This window comes from Danio aesculapii, chromosome 13 (assembly GCF_903798145.1).
Source record: "Danio aesculapii chromosome 13, fDanAes4.1, whole genome shotgun sequence".
Lineage (NCBI taxonomy): Eukaryota > Metazoa > Chordata > Actinopteri > Cypriniformes > Danionidae > Danio > Danio aesculapii.
Window position 1 is genome coordinate 39,517,294 of NC_079447.1, and position 20,542 is coordinate 39,537,835.

General features: G+C 34.0%; 1 pseudogene; it reads right to left on the minus strand.

Moving 5' to 3' along the window:
- Positions 1-4,910: 4,910 nt before the first annotated feature.
- LOC130239628 (solute carrier family 25 member 16-like) lies at positions 4,911-19,721 on the minus strand (annotated as a pseudogene).
- Between the last annotated feature and the right edge of the window lie 821 nt (positions 19,722-20,542).

The window sequence follows — 20,542 nt, forward strand, 5'->3', positions numbered from 1 at the left end:
TTTAACTAACTGACTCCAGCCACAAGCCACACACACACACACGCACACACACACACTGATAAACAGACGCGGAAACTATAGATGAGATCTTGATGTGTGATAGAGTACAACCCCGAACCAGAGTTATGCAAAATATAAACTATACGAAGAACTTCGACTGACACCATGCATCTCTATTACCTTTTTGATTTATGTCTATGTATTATGTCTCAGAGAAATAATTTCGTAATTGATGAACTATTTTTTAAAGATGCTCTTCTTGTCGTATTTTATTTTTACTTCACACGTTTCACACTTCAGTTTTCTCAAATGAGTTTCTCAAGAACGTGCAGCATGTGTTTATCCGATGCTGTTAACTATCATTCTTAACAGGAAGACAAAGTATAAATAGAGTTTAGCAAATGTTTTGCTACTTTGTTTTTAATCTTTTTTTTTTTGTTATTATTAATTCTACAAATTGAAAACACCTGTGTTAGGTTTATTTTATAAACACTAATGTTTTAAATATTTTGATGCTCATTTGCCAAATGGCTGAAATGTGATGGAGAAGATAAAAGTCAACAGATTTGTTGATATATATACAGATATATTTGAGATGATTGTCCTTTTTTTTTTCTTTGAAAAAGTTGAATAAATAAGCAATGACAGTATTAGGATGAGATAATTAGGCTATTTGAAAGTAATCCGAGGGTTTAATAACTCTCAGCAATGCTCAGCATACAGTACCGCATGGAATGATGGCACTTGAGCTGTCTGCTCCTGTTTGCCACATCTGGGCCACAATTAAACCATATCAATAAGCCAGAACTCAACCAAATGTACCAGAACTGACCCTATTCTGGACCACAGTTTGCTTTTATTCAGGCCCAGATCTGGACCACATACTGAATGGAATGATGGCTCTAGGGTGGACCGTTCCTGTTTGTCAGATCTGGGCCAAAAATACGCCAAAGCAATACCACATGTCAGCCAGAATTCAACCAAATGAACCAGAACTGACCCTATTCTGAACCACAGTTTGCTTTTATCCTGGCCCAGATCCAGCCCACACCAGACACTTACAGCCTGACCACATACTAAATGGAATGATGGCTCCAGGGTGGTCAGCTCCTGTTTGCTAGATCTGGGCCACAAATTTACTACCCATATCCATGTCAAAGAGCTATGGTTTGACCCCTTTAGTTATCAAACGATCACTGTACTTTATCTTTACCAAAAGTGACCTATAATATGTTTTAAAATAACAGTACCATACTTGCCACATCTCACCTAAGCTGCTTTGAGCTCACACCATCAGCCAGAGATATACTCGCCCATATTTGCCATATCTCATCTGTGCCACTTTAGGCTCACAGCCACATTAGACAGAGCTTACTGTGCCAACATTTGCCCAAAGTGGCCCACATTTGTTTTAGGATAACTGGGCCACACTTGCCATATCTTCTCTGGACCAGTTAAGGCTCAAATCCACATTAGCCAGCGCTTACTGTGCCGAATATTTGCCAAAAGTGGTACCCATATGTTTTAAAATAACTGGGCCACATTTCCCATATCTTCTCTGGGCCACTTTAGGCTCACAGCCGCATTAGCCAGAGCTTACTGTGTCGAATATTTGCTAAAAGTGGCCCACATATGTCTTAAGATAACTAGGCCACATTTGCACCTACACATGTGAGCCACTTTGGGTTTAGACCTAGATTACCCTTAAACGACTATGCCACATTTTTGCCAACTGTGGCCCACATTAGTCCTCCGTCATTTGGGCCAAATTTATCATTTTTCACATGGGCCACATTAGGCTCACATTCAGATTACATTTTGCCATAAGTGCCAAATCTTTGCCTTAAATGGGCCATATATAAGTTGAAATCTTTGGCCCCCTTTTTCCATTGTACAGGGCCGAAGGAAAACCACCAGTGCCGCATAACTGCCTAAAGTGGCCCACATCCGTATGCTATCTGAGCATTACTAATCAAAAGATGAGTTTTAAAATTTATGCAGATTATTATTATTATTTTAATTTACAAAACATCTGCATTGAACATCTGTACTAATGATTTTTGACACACACACACACACAAATAAAGAAGAGAAAATGTATGATTTTGATGCATATGATGGACATATGCATTGATCCTGTGGGCCAGCTTCTCCATGATAGACGTCCAGAGTACTCCAGCCTCCAGCACCTCGACAGCAGCTCTGCACAAGACGTTTGGCCAGAGGAGAAATTATGCCCAACTAAGCCTGGTTTCTCTCAAGTTTTTTTCCTTCACTTTTGTCAATTGGTGAAGTTTTGTTCCTCGCCATTATCGCCACTGGCTTGCATGGTTTGGAATTGTGGAGCTGCGCATCGATAAATATGCACTTCAGTGTTTGGACTTTCAGCAGTGAAAATTAAACCACACCGAACTGAACTTCAACTCTGAAAACTGGACTGAAACAGTTTCAATCTACTAGAACTTCTATGTTAAGATGCTTTGACACAATCTACATTGTACACTCTCAGAAATAAAGGTACGCGAGCTGTCACTGGGGTGATAGCTTTTCAAAAGGTACACATTTGTACTTGAAGGGTCCATATTGGTACCTAAAAGTTTTAAGAGGAACACTTTTGTACTTTTTAGGTACTAATATATACCCTCAAGGTATTAATATGGATCTTTTATGTCCAAATTTGTACCTTTTGAAAAAGTACCACCCCAGTGACAGCTCGCATGCCTTTATTTCTGAGAGTGTAAAAGCGCTATTGAAATAAAGATGGCTGTTGCCAAATCACATACGGATTTGGTGCTCAAGTAACATTTACTGTTATTAACAATGTTTAAACAGTTCTGAAAATAGCTACAAATGATCGGTAATAAAAAGTGAAAGTATTAAGGCATTTTCACACCAAGGATGATAATCTATATAAACATCACCTACAGTTATACATTAGTTTCTGTCATTTCATTTTCATGGATTTTTAGTTTGTTTCCTTTTGTTGTTTAGTAAAAAAATTACTATAAATAATATAAAATAAGTAAATTGTTAACTCCAATACTTCTGAATGCTTTTGTGTGTAACTTTAAATACTTTAAAGGCCATTAAACTACCTTGTTTTACTGTTATGAGTAGGACATATAGACATATGTTCAGACTAGAGTTTAATTTGTAGCCTAACATATTTTCCAGTCAAATGAGACAAAATATCAAACAACAGTTCCTTATTAACATAAGAGGAAATAAATGCAAATATGGTGAGGGGTACCATAGTGAATGCATAAGCAGGCCAACAAATGAGGAAATATTATGGAAATCCTACCAGATGACAAATGACGACTGTGGAATAAGATCAAGCACTGAATAATATTGTAAGTGTTAGTCGCAACAAAGATAAACTAAAGCACAAGACAACTTTTCTATTTATTTTTAATGCTTCGAAGCATAATCACATTTACAAAACATTGTTATTAACCACTTCGATATTACATATTCCCTCGTCATGTAAAAATAACAATCATTTTATTGCCATAACACATTAAATAAAGGTGATTTGTCAAAAGCAGCAAGATAAACGTTCTTGTTTTCAGTCAGGTTATAAGACAGAGCTCATATTCTAGTGATTTAGTGCAAAGAAACCGGAATTAAAATAATCGAATCACAATCTTTAACACTGCATTATTCTATACAGTAATTTACAAAACTATATCATCATCAGTCTCTGTTGAATGTACACACACACATGTAAAAATTCCCCTTGAAAAAACTAAAAGCTCATTTAAAACGTGGTTTATAAACTCAACACTGCCACCACATGGCAAAAACTATTACATTAGAAAGCAAAATGGACTGAAGTGCTCATTTCCATTAAACATAATAAAAATTTTGTTTTTAAAAATCACATATTAATTAAAACAAATTACTATACACAAACATACAAGCAGTATTTAGAATTTATGATTCACAGTTCTGTGTGTGAGCAGAATGAAATCAGCTTTATTCTGTAAACTACCAATCACATCCTACCAAACGTCAAATAAAAAGATTGAATTTAGAGTATCTTTTAGTTTTCAGACAGTGGGTATAATATTTTAGACTACACCGTACCAATATTTTAACCTCCAAAAAGATAAATAATTAATATTTTATGTTCCTGATTATTAAAAAAAAAACACAATGACAATTTTTTTTAGAAACTTAGCCTGCTCAAATTCAATGAATATGACAAAAAGTAAAAGTCCATGCATAGGACATGCACTACTCCCCAAATAACATTCATAACAGACTGAATTAACATTTTTGTTGACATATATATAGAAAAATACGTAGATATGGAAAGTCATTATGATTATTTTATTATTATTTTACATTATTGTATTCATGGGATCCACTTGTTCCCATCACAAATCAGTCAACAATAATTTAACAGATTAATATACATCACTTATGATTTTTCCATCGCCACAAACATTCTCACATGATTGCTCTCTTCCATAAGAGAGACTGTGATTTAATCCAACTGTAAGGCATTGATCAGATATTAAAAATGAGCCACAGTAACGTCAGCATGCGAATGTGACTAAATACTGCATAGAAATTATATATACACACTTTCGTCCATTCACTATTTTAACAAAACAGTAGCGACAAGTCATCTTGATCACTTAAACAAACACCAATCAGTCAATAAGACTTGAGGTGACTGAAATATGAAGCTACATGTAAATCAAACTCAGCAAACAAAACCGATTTCCCAATTTAGGTTCTTGACATAAAAAATTACATCATCAGTCATAGTTAAAAGCATTAATGCTTATATGTAAAAGACGTAATTGTTCAGTCTGTTTGCTTACTGTATATGAGTGATTAGTTAAGGCATATAGTTCAATATGTGATGCAGGTGTTGATGTTTTTATCTGTTCTTAAGATATGGCCTCTGGAATGGCAGGCTGCTGGGATTTCGCCAGGGGTGTGGGTTCATTTCTGTAAGGCTTCAGTCACTGTTTCCTTTAGTTTAGATGAAGAACTTGCTTCATAAACTCGTAGGTTGTGAAGGCAACGGCTTGTGATGGGACACAGCGGATGTAGTTGAGGGACAGGCCGCGGTACAGGCCTTTCTTTACACCGTACTGGCTGTACACATGCTTGAGGGTTTTGGTGAGGCTGCTGCTCAAAAAATATAAAGAAAGATCATATTAGTGATCATAGACAGGTTGAAAATGGAAGATTTGAGATACCACAAATACTTTGATGTCTTTGACAATTCAAGTATGAGCTAGAAACACAGAGAGAATTGGATCAACCCCACCAGGTGGGAATGCGGGAAAGCCAGCTCCTCTCCTTTCCTTCATTTACATTTGAAACATCTCCCGAAAAACCCCCTGTTCACTCACTCCCACAGAGTGGTCATTTCAAAGTATGAATGTTCTATATTAATCCAAGTGACTTCATTTATCATGTTTGATATCATTTGAAATGTCTCAGTGAGACTGGTACAATGGTCTCATTGCCTCAAAAATAGACAATCAAAACAATAGATTTATAACTTCAGGTATCTTTTCAACCACTGCGAAGGGTGTGCCTTTACCTAGGGGTTCTGTTCAAATGCCTATAGGCAGAAACTCTTCCACTAAATGCAAATGCCTTTTGTTATTCAACACACCCTTTCCTCGAGGAGATTTTGGATTGACTACTTAAGGGAATGTTTCTAAATGTTCGGCGCGATTCTGCACCTAGATTAACCCGTAGCGTGGATCTTCATGTTCCATGTTATGTATATTTTGAAGTCAGGTATGCATCTTTTAATCTTGGATTTATCTTTGATAATTTGATGTCTTGTATTGATCGTTTATGAATTGACTTAATGAATTATCATAATACACATTTACCTGACTAATAAATTGTTATGTTTTGAATTATTCAAACAGAGTTCGTGTTATTATCTATAGTAGACCTTACAAAAACAAACAAAAATAACATTTGAAACTAAGAAAGTCCATTTCCTACATACTCATTCAGGTTTCTTATACCTTTTCCAAAGTCTAAAGTATTCTCAAGCACTTTCCAGGTACATTTTAAGAGTTCACATTTAGCTGATGATTGATTATAAAGCTTGTTTGGCATGCTGACCCGGGAGAGAGCCCTGAGCTCATAAGATCCTCAAGCCCGGGGCCCCCTCCCGTTTGCAAGGCGAGAGGGGAGTTAGAGCTAATGAACATATAGTGATTACTCTTACGAGATAACTACTTACTAGGAGCATGTCTATGGTGCTGATTTGGATTAGTCAATTACTTAAGTTGCATGGTTTTGGACGGTAGGAGGAAACCGGGGAACCCAGAAGAAACCCACGTGCGCACGGGGAGAATGTGAAAACTCCGCACAGAAACATCAGCCGGCTTGGTAAGGACTAGAACCAGTGACGTTCTTGCTGTGAGGCAACAGTGCTAACCACTGGGCCACCGTGCCACCCATCTAGGAAAGGAGGAGGAATAGGGGTGGAAGGGGGGATTCTTCAAAATGAAGATGGCTGTTGTATGGAACTTAGGTTATTTATAGTGGCTTAGGAATCGTCTGATTGGTGAATCATAAATTGGATATTGTGGGACCAGCCGCAAAGAATCATATGATCTTCTCGAAATTAGTTTATAAATAAACTTCACTTAAATTTTTTTAAGCACAAGTGTGTCTAATTACATTTTTTAATAGTACATATTTCATGTTCGCCTCACAGCAAGAAGTTCGCTGGTTCGAGCCTCGGCTGGGTCAGTTGGCATTTCTGTGTGAGTTTGCATGTTCTCCCTGCGTTTGCGTGGGTTTCCTCCGGGTGCTCCGGTTTCCCCCACAGTTCAAAGACATGTGGTATCGGTGAATTGGGTAGGCTAAATCGGTGAATTGGGTAGGCTAAATTGTCCATAGTGTATGTGTGTGAATGCGTGTGTGTGGGTGTTTCCCAGTGATGTGTTGCAGCTGGAAGAGCATCCACTGCGTAAAACATGTGCTGGATAAGTTGGCGGTTCATTACGCTATGGCGACCTCAAATTAATAATGGCGAAAAGAAAATGAATGAATGAATGAATGAATGAATACTATTCAAAAGTTTGTGCATTAGGATACCCCCATAAAAATGGATGGTTTTACTCAACAATGACACACTGAATCGGTCAAATGTGACAGTAAAGACATTAATAAATGTTACAAAATATATCTTTTGAATTAATGAAAAAAAAATGGATCACAGTTTTGATAAAAAAAATTAAGCAACCAAAACTGCTGTTAACAATGATGATGATGATGATGATGATAATAATAATAATAATCAATTTTCATTTCTGGGTGCCAAATCAGCATATTACAATGACTTCTGTAGAATCATGGAGGCTGGAATAATGATGCTAATAATTTAGCAGCGCCTTTAGAGAAATAAATGACATTTTAATGATATTGTCCACTGTTGGTCAACATTGGATATAACAATAACTATTGTATAATATAACAATTGTATAAAACAATAACTGTTTTATAATTCAAGACAGGGGTATGCTGTTCTGAATTAGCCACAATTTGTCCATCTGAAAATCATGGCAAAAGTCTGAACAGTAACTGCTAAGTAATAATGGATAATATATATCAAACATCAAATAAAAATAATTTTTTCACCTCATATGAAATTCCGCCATAATCAAATTTATTTGAGTCACAGTCCTGCAGTGGGCTTAACTCAAAACAACCATCAAACAAGAACCACTTACTACATGAATTATTTTATTTCCCTTATTGACCTTCCCCTGACCCCCAAAGCCAAAACATGATAAAAATATCACTATTGAGTGTCTTCCTTTCTAGCCATCATTTTATGTATGCATGTGAATGAGGCTCACTGTCATGAACATGTCACAGATTAGTGATTCTCTTACAAAAGATTATGTTTAGCAATTTTTAATGTATGATTCTCATGCCTCACCAATCCTAAAGGACTATTATAAATTGTACAGTTTGCATTCAGTTTATTTATTTATTGTTTATTTATTGCCACATGAGCAACGTATGGCTATTTCATGGCAAAATGAATATACATAAAAATATTACATGATAAAAATAAATTCATATTACAATAAAAGTTACTTAGACAAATATATAGGATATAAATAAATAAAATTCACACAAAAATATATTTAAAGTTAAATATGATTTTTTTAGTTAAATTTTTGATAAATAATTTAAGATTCTTCCTGGAGGTACCTTTTAAAAATGTCCATCAAACTACTCTCCTTGTAAAAATTGTATCTAATGATAATTCAAACTTCCACATTCGAACTAAATATGTTTGCATACAGTTTAACTAAACATTCAAAATCGAAATGAAATGATACTTGCCAACATTTGTCATGATCAGGTAATGATGCACCCAACTGCATTCTCCTCCGGGCAACATCTAAAGGATACCTGAGCATAAAATGACACAAAATATATTACTTAAGCAACATTAATATATAACCCATGCTGGCAAAAAAGAAGTCACAAGGCGAATAAAAAATTAAATTAAAAAACTAAATTATGTAATCAAATAAAGAGGATACATTTTGTGAAAAAATCTAGTCAGAACAAACAAACAAAAAATAATAATTTAATGTTCCAAAACAAAATTGCCTGTCAATGAAATAAGAAGGCAAACCAAGTAAACAAAAGTAACACTTCATTAGAGGCTGTCAAAATGTTACTTCATTAATGCATTTAATAAATTAGATATGTATAAATCACAAACATTGATATACTTCTCTATTAATCCTTCAACACTAGCACTCCCTCCCTATTTTGATAAAGGATGTTTGTTTATTGTTTTGTTTTTTAAAGTATGTTAAATTGAATAAATGCAATTATGTATACCAATCTGTCAACTTTAACCCCAAGACTTTGTTATACTCTGTTATTTAAATGTATGTGACACAGAAATAATATACGGTTAAAACGGTTTTTTGTTAGAATAATTTACAATTAGATGAGACTATCTGTGCTAATATACTGTGCTAGTATATACTGTACTAATATTTTTCTTCAGAATCAGGAGAATAGAATCTCTATTAAAAAAACATGATTTGAAAACCTAGAAGTGCAGCTGTATGTGATATCTAGAAGCAAAGGTTTATGTGTATTACACATCTCAGAAAACATTGCTATTTGGTGCATTTTTATGCATTGATGAATTTGATGAAGGATTACTGAACTTAATCTTGTAAAAAACAAAATAAATCAGACCAATGTTCACATATTTCACTAGATTTGCCTGTAGCTCTTAAATAGCCTAGTGCTATTCAATTGGCGGCCGAGGCAATTTGTTCCGGCCCTACAAATAGTGTGACCAAGACATCAAAAATACATTTTGTTAAAAATAAACTTACTTTTTCATTCATTTTTAAGTCCACAGAGAGAAATGGACTACTGTTTGTTTGTATTTAGTTGCTGAGCAGCAATAATCAACATTTTAATATAAGCCGTTTTCTTGTGATTTCTAAACTAGTAGTGTTTGAATTTAATAAATGCATAATAATGGTGATAAACATGAAACTGTGATTATCCTCTATAATCGTACAACCAAAATCTATAATCGTTGCATCCCTAATTGGTACGCAGTTCATAACATAACATATGAATATGTTTTAGTTCAGTCGAAAAATGGCCGCTATAGTTTTGAAGTGATGTGCGTCTGTTCAATGCAGCACGAGCTGCAGTGGAAGGCTGCGCAGAGAGAGAGTCAAGTGACAATAAGCGAGTGGCGCAAGCAGCCAAAACATTGGATATGTTTGTAACAAACGCAATGTACAATGCACTGATATCGTTAATAGGGATGCAACGATTAGCCGATTTCACTATTAACCGCGCTTAAATTCATTGCGGTTAATTAATCGTGAAGACTTCTCAACGCCACGTTTCAGCTGCACGGAACAAAACTGCTGCAACTGAACAAAGTTATGCCAACTGTGTGCTAGTTTAAAGTTCCGAGATTTTACCGAGGTTAATACGCACGCACATTGGATTAACTATAGCAGCAGGCTGTTCCATATTGCGTCTTTTCCGCACTCAAGTTTGTTATTTCCAATGAAGACGTGCGCATATTGGGAGCAGTGCGCACATGGCCTCACAAGCGGACCTCCAGGCGCAGACAGTAGAAATTATTTCACGCTTGTAGTGGTGAGAGTGAGAGGCTTTCAGTGCAATGTAAACAAAAGAGACGAATTACTACAAATTATTAAAATGATTATGCATGTATGAAAGCAGATAGTAACAAACAGTTCATTTAAATCCGTAGCTAATATTAGCTTAATTAACATTCGACAATACAATTTTTTTTACTATTATTTCTTTATTTATTTATTAATTGTTCTGTCATTTATTTTTATTGTAAAATTATCACTCATGTTTAAATCTAAAAACTTCATTTATTTTTAAGTCCAAAGAGAGAAATAGACTATTGTTTGTTTTTATTAATAATATTTTGTGCTGTATTTGGTTATTGAGCAGCAATGAACAACACTTTAAAATATAAGCAGTTTTTTAAGTGATTTTCTAAACTAGCAGTGTTCTGAATTCATAAATGCAAATCCAAAATCTATAATCGCTTCATTGTTATGCAGCCTACTTGAGCAATACGCTGATTTTGTTGTATTCTGAAATACAACATTTGAATATGTTTGTAAAAAAGCCACATTGTACAATGCACTGATGTTTTGTAGTTTCAAAATACAACATATTAACGTTTCAATGTAGAAAAAGCCAACATGGGTGTCTTAAGGAGCAAAAATACAACATATGGGCTCTTATATGTTGTTGTGTCATCACTCATATCGCAAGCCATATCTCTCCGGCCCCTCATCTGGGATGCTTTTCATGAACTGGCCCCCATGACAAACTAATTGAATATCCCTAGCCTAAGGACATCTCAACCTATTTTGCCATAAATAGTGGTCATAAATACATGTAACAGTATTGTTTTGATCTTTAACTAAAAACTAGAAAGCTACAAAGAATCATTAACAACCCAGGGAAACATACGATATAGTTTGAGCAATTGCTCCAGCAAACTCCACCACACAACAGATTGACTTGAGTCTTCAGCACTAAAACGTCAGGGTTGTCAGAGACGGTTTTCCCAATTGCTCTGGAAGTGAGTGAGACCAAAGTCTTCAGTGTACCAAATGTGAAAAAAGAAAAGCCTGGAACACAGAGAAACAGTGATTTGAGGAAGTGTTTTGCAGTTTTACCTATACATACTAGAAAATCACATACAAGAAAGATACCTTCATATGGAGCCATGCCAATGATTGTGGGTGTCAGACCACGGTAAAAACCAGAGATTCCTCCTTCCTTTAAAGATTAAAAAACACTGTCATTAAAAGCAAAGAATTCTCAGATTTTTTCTTAATTATACTCGTTTGTATCAGTAATACCTTAAGGTAAATTGTCTGAAAGGCATGTCTTATGCCGGTGTACCGATGGTGTCCTGTCACTTGAAATGCCAAGCGAGCTCGGATAACATCAGTGGATAGGTGCAAATAACTGCAGTCATCCCGCAGTGGAAAAAACAAAGTAGATAAATACATGGCAGAATGGCCAGACTGGTTCGAGCTGACAGAACGGCAACAGTTACTCAAATAACCACTCGCTACAACTGAGGTATACAGAAGAGCATCTCTGAACACACAACAAGTTAAAACCTTGAGGAGGATGGGCTACAGCAACAGAAGGCCACACCGGGGTTGCCACTCCATTCAGCTAAGAACAGGAAACCGAGGCTACAATTCGCACTGGATCACAAACCAATTGGACAATGGAAGATTGGAAAAAAGTTGCTTGATCTGATAAGTCTTGATTCAGATGGTCAGAATTTGGTGTCAACACACGTGAAGCATGGATCCATCCTGCCTTGTATTAATGGTGCAGGCTGGTGGGGGTGGTGTACTTTGGGAACATTAGTACCAATTGAGCATCATGTCAACGCCACAGGCTACCTGAGTATTACTTGCTGATCATGTCCATCCCTTTATGATCACAGTGTACCCATCTTCTGATGGCAACATCTAGCAGGATAACACACCCTGTCATAAAGCGTGAATCATCTCAGACTGGTTTCTTGAACATGACAATGAGTTCACTGTACTCAAATGGCCTCCACAGTCACCCAGACCTCAATCCATAGAGCACCTTTGGGATGCGGTGGAACGGGGAGATTCACATCATGGATGTGCAGCTAATAAATCTGCAGCAACTGCGTGATTCTATCATGGCAATATACACCAAATCTCCATGGAATTTTTGTTGAATATATGCCACGAAGGATTAAACAATTCTCAAGGCAAAAGGGGGTCTAACCCAGTACTAGTAATGTGTACCTAATAAAGTGGGCGGAGTGTGTGCGTGTGTGTGTGTGTCTTAGTATGTATATATATTCATTCATTCATTCATTTTCTTTTCGGTTTCGTCCCGGGGTCACCACAGCGGAATGAACCGCCATTTATCCAGTTTATTTATGTTTTTACGCAGCAGATGCCCTTCCAGCTGCAACCCATGCAAACATCCATACACACTCATTCACACTCATACACTACGGACAATTAGCCTACCCAATTCACCTGTACCACATGTCTTTGGACTGTGGGAACCGGAGCACCACAGGAAACCCACACGAATGCAAGGAATACATGCAAACTCCACACAGAAATGCCAACTGACCCAGCCGAGGCTCGAACCAGCAACCTTCTTGGATCTATCTGCGCCACCGCGTTGCTTATATATATATATATATATATATAATATATATACTATATATATATATATATATATATATATATATATTATAATATATATATATATATATGTATGTATATGTATATGTATGAAGATTTCAGATGAAAAACCTTCTAAATCCATCAGACCTCTTTTCTTGTAAATGAGCATTTTCTATCAGGCTCCTCTGATTAGGTTCAGAAGTTTCACTTTATAGGTAATGATAAGGTTATTATTTAGTAAATAAAATACCTTTTTTTTTTTTCAAAAATGTCACTTTAGACAATTCTTTGGTTTTTAACAAGGGTAGATTTTCTTTTGCGTCAAAACCAGCTAAATCCACTTGTTTTTTTGTTGCAAAACCTCTAAATCCACCAATTGTGGCAGGACAGTGTAATTAGTTGAAAATCAATAAAGATGCCAATTAGAAATGTATTTTACCAAACATAAAACACATTCACAAACCACCTAAAATTAAAAATACATCTGTCAAGTAAGTGGCGGTTCATTCCACTGTGGTGACCCCTGATAAACCAGGGACTAAGCAGAAGGAAAATGAATGAATGAAATCTGTGCTGTACAAATACATACATGTACATTTATGGAACAACGTTTCAACAGATGAGAAATGAGAATGTGTTGCATGAACTCATTATTCAATTTTATTCTTTTTATAATAATGTTAGAATGATATGTTAACTAAGGCAGTTGCCTTTGTACTCGCAGATGTAATTATCATACATGCGTAGAACTTTGATTACAGTCATTTTAATCATGAGGGTTCACAGACTGACTTTGATCCAATGTGGTGGACAGTTAAAGCAGAGAAACAGCTGAAAACAAGGCATTTATGCATTGTAGATACATGGTTTAAAAGGGACTTTGGGATGATTAAATAAATGAATACTTCCACAACCTGCCATAGATCCTGCCATAAGTCGATGAACAATGCCCAGATATTCCAACTTTTGTATGAAGAAACTGAAAGTACAGTAGAAGCAGCTTATAAGAATTATATAATTGAGAAAACAACATTCAATTGTGTTTAGTGTAAAAATTTTCATTTTAGGGAAGTAATTTCAAATTGTAGTTTTCCAAGAAATATGAGGTTAATGGTAAGCATCAGATGATATAACTGATTTAAAAGTATTTTTACAGATGTATTTAAAAAGATTATCACTGAAAAAAGTTGATTTTTGACACCCAAAACAACACATAAAATAGCAAAGAACTACCTCTAAAATAAATCTGTGAATTTTTAAAAAACCAAATCCTTTAAATCAATCTTTAGAATAGAAAAAAAACCTACAAAAAAATTTAGCCTAGTATTTAACTTGAAATGACGGTTTAGATGACAGTCTTTAAACTAGATAGCAAAATTTGAGGACAAACTTTATGGTGGCTTGAGAAAGCCTGTTGAAATTGTTTATTCAGCTTGAAAAAGTATCAAGTTGGTTTAAAAGCAACATAAATTAAAAGGCATATATATTATAAAGAATGATTTAGCATATTGGTTAGCACAATTCTATCATGGATTAGCATGAAGTAGCATGATTCCAAGCATGAATTAGCATACTGTTGGCATGTTTCTAAAATGAATTAGCATGTGTTAGCATGATTCTAGCACAAATTATCATGATTCTAACATCAATTATGCATGTTGTCAGCATGAATTAGGATGTTTTTAGCATGATTAAAAAATAATACATTTTCAAAATAGACAAAACCTCCAAAATAATTTAGCCTAGTATTTTATTTGTAGTAATTTACTTAAAAGGACGGTTTAGATGACAGTCTTTGAACTAGATAATAAACTTTGAGGACAAAACTATGGTGGCTTGAGAAAACCTGTTGGAAATAGAAATCAAGTTGGCTAAAGCAAAATTAAATTAAACGCTTATAACATTATATTATAAAGCATGAATTAGCATGTCATTAGCCATTCTATCACAGATTTGCATGATTGCAGCAGGAATTAGCATGATTCCAACATAAAATAGCATGTTGTTAGCATGATTCTAGCACGATTAAATACATTATAAGAATAGACAAAACCTCCAAATAATTTAGCCTAGTATTTAACTTGAAAGGACAGTTTAGACGACTAGTTTTTGATTAATGCCTATTAAAGCCCAAACGTTAAGGTTTCTGAACACAAGTCATCTGATTTTGATAACAACAAAATAACACCTAAAATGACCAATACAATCGTTGTTTAATGGTCTTGTAAACCAGCTTACTGACATAAATTAGCGGAATGAACCAATCTGGAAAATGACTAGTGTCTCTCTTGAGACGAGTTTAGGAGATTGTGTATGTTACTGCCTATTTTTATTTGTTTGTGCAATACTGTGCAAATAATGTGACTAAAACTGCTAAAGTGGGACTGGAAAAACAACAGTATCTGAAACAACTGTCACACTACTGAAAAATGTACAACGATTAGTTTCTTATTCCCGAAAATGAGTTAGTAAATGGTGACTAAAGGCACCTTTTTGTAGTTATCAAAGCCATGAACTGTATGGCTCCATATGGGAAAATCCTGATCATCATAGCTCCATTTCCTTTATAGAGTCCAAGGTAACCCTCTTTTTTCGGCACAGCCTTAAGTGTGGCAAACACACCTGCAGAAACATGCAATGTATGATCATGGTTAACATTTTTTTGTTTGCTATGATCTAATCCTTAGGTCCTCTGATAATCAAGTTATGCAAAATACCTGGAAATATTGTGAACTTACCAAGGTGTTTGTAATGAGGATTTTGAGCCTGTAGCAAAATTTTCACTCTATCAAGTGGCGCTATGGTGGATTTGGCACAGCATCCTGCAACACCTTTGTGATCACAAAAATAGGAATGCATTTAGGTTTAATTCATAAATAATAATAATACAAATAAATATAATAATAATAATAATAATAATAACAATACAATGACAACAGCAACTACTACTACTACTACTACTAATAATAATAATAATACGACGAAAACGGCGACTACTACAACTACTAATAATAAGACGACAACGGCGACTACTACTAGTACTACTGTTACTACTACTACTAATATTACGACAACTACTACTAATACTACAACTACTACTACTACTACTACTATAATAATAATAATAAACAATGGCGACTACTACTACTACGAATAATGATAATAATGTTTTAAGCAATAATAACAAAAATCTTATTTTTAAAATGTCTAACAGGAATAAAGATGTATTTAATAAAAATAAATTAAAATATTTTGGTAAGGTAAACAAAAATACTTGTTTTTGTTAAAACACTGTTGTTGTTCAACTGAAAAACCTTTATTTTTAGTAATAATAATAATAACAATAGTAACAATAATATATATTTAAATTATATATATTAATATATATATAATATTATAATAATATAATAATAATAATAATGTTTATTTGATATAGTGCCTTTCCACTGCCCAAGAACGCTTCAAAAGTACAAAAGTAGGAGAACAACACAATAACAAAGTCAAACAAATAAGAAACAAATACAAGACAACAAATAGCAAGCGGAAACAGAAACAACAGCTACAGAACTTAATGATCATGACATTCAGAAAATAAATGAGTTTTAAGAAGAGACTTAAACTTAGAAATATTATTGATGCTGCGGAATGAGTGTGGGAAAGAGTTCCAGGTGCTTTGGTGCAACAACACTGAATGATCTTCCTGAATCTGAATCGTTTGATACATTTTTGATTACAAATGTATTTTAGTTTCATCTTAATAGAAACAATATTAAAAACAAAATATTTGAAATGGTATAACAGAAAATTGTTGCAGTAAACCTTGAAACCGGTTATCATCCTATTTCAAGTAAATAATGGCAGAATTTTCATTTTAGGTGAACAATCCCATTAACTTCAGTTCTGCTATACTTGTAGTTGAACGTACAGATTTCAGTACATCAGTATTCTGTGTTTGAAAAGTCACCTCCAGCAGCAAAAGAGCGTAACCAGTAGTATCCGTCTCTCTGCACAGGAGCAGGGATCTGAGGTCGAGCCCCTGAAGACACAGCCTCTGTCGTCATGATGGCCGCTATCAGGACTGCAGTACATTCATGTCTTCACACACTGGAATGTAGTAAACAAACACAGCATTTGTATTGTTACACCTCAGCAGATCTGTGCCAAAGACTGGACTAAACAACTAAAGTCATATCAGTTATAAACCGCTGTAAATCTATCACTTTACAAGTGCCTGGTTTGGGGAAAAGTTTAACGAATAGTTCACAAAAAAGTTAAAGTCATTCTAAATGAATATTTTTCTTCTGTTGAACACAAAACAAGGTATTCTGAAGACATTTGGCATCCATTGACATCCATAGTAGGAATTATTAAAATACTATTGAAGTCAATGGCTGTTTTTGACATATTTTTTCAATATAATTTCCTTTTTGTTCAACAAAAGAAAGAAACTCGAACAGGTTTGGAACAAGTGAAGGATGAATGAATTATGTCAGAAGTTTCATTTTTGGGCAAACTATCTCAACAGATTTAGGCCTTTAAAACAGCCAGATGAAATAAATCTTGTACAGTTTATTGTTGTATTTTACTCAAAAAATCTTTGAAACATTTGTTTACTCTGAACATTCACATATTAAGTAATACACAAAGATTTCTTTTTTCTATTTTTATAGCCATTACAGTAACCATTTTTTTTGCTGTTATACCCATTACAGTAACACTTTGTTAGCTATTGTACCCATTACAGTAACACTTTTAGCTATTGTACCCATTACATTAACACTTTTACCTATTGTACCCATTACAGTAACACTTTTTAGCTTTGTACCCATTACAGTAACACTTTTTTAGCTATTGTACCCATTAAAGTAACACTTTTTTAGCTTTTGTACCCATTACAGTTACACTTTTTACCTATTGTACCCATTACAGTAACACTTTTTATCTATTGTACCCATTACAGTAACACTTTTTAGCTATTGTACCCTTTACAGTAACACTTTTTTAGCTATTGTACCCATTACAGTAACACTTTTTAGCTATTGTACCATTACAGTAACACTTTTTTAGCTATTGTACCCATTACAGTAACACTTTTTAGCTATTGTACCCATTACAGTAACACTTTTTAGCTATTGTACCCATTACAGTAACACTTTTTATCTATTGTACCCATTACAGTAACACTTTTTAGCTATTGTACCCATTACAGTAACACTTTTTACCTATTGTACCCATTACAGTAAAACTTTTTGCTATTGTACCCATTACAACAACACTTCTTTTGCTATAATACATATAACCATTACAGTAACACTTTTTTGCAGTCTATCTCAATATCACAACAATATCCTATATATCACAATAAAAGCTTCTAATTATCACAACCTCTGATATCATCATATGTCTACATTACTAATCTATAAAGACTATGCAATAATTTTTAATACAAATGTAGCTTACTAAAGCGTAATTTACTCAAAGCTCCTAAATAACTAAATTAAATAACTAAATTTAATTAAAAGTTATTATGTGCTGGTACCACGTACTATTAATATAAATATATATATATATATTTTTTTTTTTTTTTTTTTTTTTTCACACAATTGAAGCCTTATTAGCCCCCTGTTTATTTTCCCCCCAATTTCTGTTTACTGAAAGAAGATTTTTTTCAACACATTTCTAAACATAATAGTTTTAATAACTCATTTTTAAAAAATGACTTATTTGATTCTTGTCATGATGACAGTAAATAACGTTTTACAAGACATTTCTATACAGCCACTTCTATACAGCTTTAAGGCTTAATTGGGTTAATTAGGGTAACTAGGCAGGTTAGGGTATTTAGGCAAGTTATTGTATAACAATGTTTTGTTTTGTAGACTATCGAAAAAATATAACTTAGGGGCTAATAAGGGGCTAATAATTTTGACCTTAAAATGTTTTTTTAAACTGCTTTTATTCTATCTGAAATAAAACAAATAAGATTCTCTCCAGAACAACAAATATTATCAGGTATACTGTGTAAATTTCCATACTCTGTAAAACCATTTGGGAAATATTTGGGTTTTAATAAGTCTGACTATATATATATATTATATATATATATATATATATATATAGTATTGTGATCACTGCTCTAAAATAAGAAAAAATTGGTGGTTTTAAAACCTTTTCCAAACTGCGGTAAACCTTTAAAGCGGTTATCGCCCCATGCCTAATATATATATATATATATATTATATATATATATATATATATATATATATATATATATAGTAACACCACAGTAGACTACTACATAAATAATTTTACTGTATATGATTTAACGTTTTGAGGGAAGATTTAATATTCACACATTCAGACTTTCTCTTTAATAATATAATTTCAAAAAAGTATTCTTTGCAAATTCTTAATGATGAAATCATATTCACAGCCAGCGACTGTCAAAGTACAACATTCACAGTTAATAATATAGTGCTAATGTTGTTTTGAAGTCATATTTACATGTGATTTCAGTCAATATACAAAGCACCATGGTACAGAATATAGGGAGCGCGTCACAAGTTGTCACTGAACGAATGTGCGAATATAAAACCAATTTTACCTGGTAAATGTACGTTAAAATACCACAAATGTAAGATAAAAGCATGGTAATTTTAGCGACCTTCTTTTCATTGCGTAATTGTATAGTCTGCTTATTTTGCTTATAATTGTAAGCAAGAATTCATGAATAAACAACATCAATAATCGCACATTGTTACATTGGATACTGTTGCTTATTGCTGAGAGTAAGCCAGCCAAAAACAGATTACATTCTCGTGTATTTCACGCTCAACTTTTAGCCATAGCAACGAATAGCAAATATTTCGGCAGATCTAACCTGAACGCTTGTAGAGAGAAAAAAATTAATCCAGGCTAAAATGAAGGTCATCGGTTACACAACTGTATATGGTCTTGTGTGAGACTGAAGCTGTCAGCAGCTCTTCCTGTTAATAAAAACACTTGCGTGTGTTTCCGCTGCGTGAACGCTATTTTTCTACGACGGCGCCAAAAGATTAGCTCTTTATTAGAACTATACATCTTTGGTTCTTTACAATTAGATGATTACTTACATTGAATGTAATCAAGTGCATAGTGATAATCTTTTCACGTGTTTTCGCGCAGTTTCGTCCATACTGTGTCCTTCACTGATTCGTTCCCGTCGCAGAATTAACACTTAAGTAGCGTGTCAACAAACGCACGGCGCCGCATATTTTTAGCTTGACGTTAAACAAGCTGGCATTATTACAGATTTAATGCTCATAAGTATAGTAGTTTGGATATGGTTTGGTTTTCAGCACTGTGTATAGTGATTTTCTCTTTGTTTATGTCTAATGAGGATCTTTGGGAAGACGATTGTTTGTTTTGCATTCTGTTTTTTATTATTATTATTATTAATATTATTAACAACAATATAATGCCAGGATGATAGAAGGTAAATAATAATAGCAGTACAAAAAATAAGAAACAAAACAAACACAAAACAAACAGAGTATACATGATTAAATAAAATTCTCACAATACAAACAAGCAGGGCCTTTACATTACAAACAGTGGATAGTTTTAATGGTCTTTCTATTAGCACGATGTTGAATAGTGCAAAAGTTTTTCTCAGTTCCTCATAAACAAAGTAGAAGTTTTTTTGTTGTAAAATTTACACTTGAATATGAAACTAAATCAACCAAATAAATAGATTATAATACAAAAACTTCATTATTCAGATTATCATAATTAAAATATCC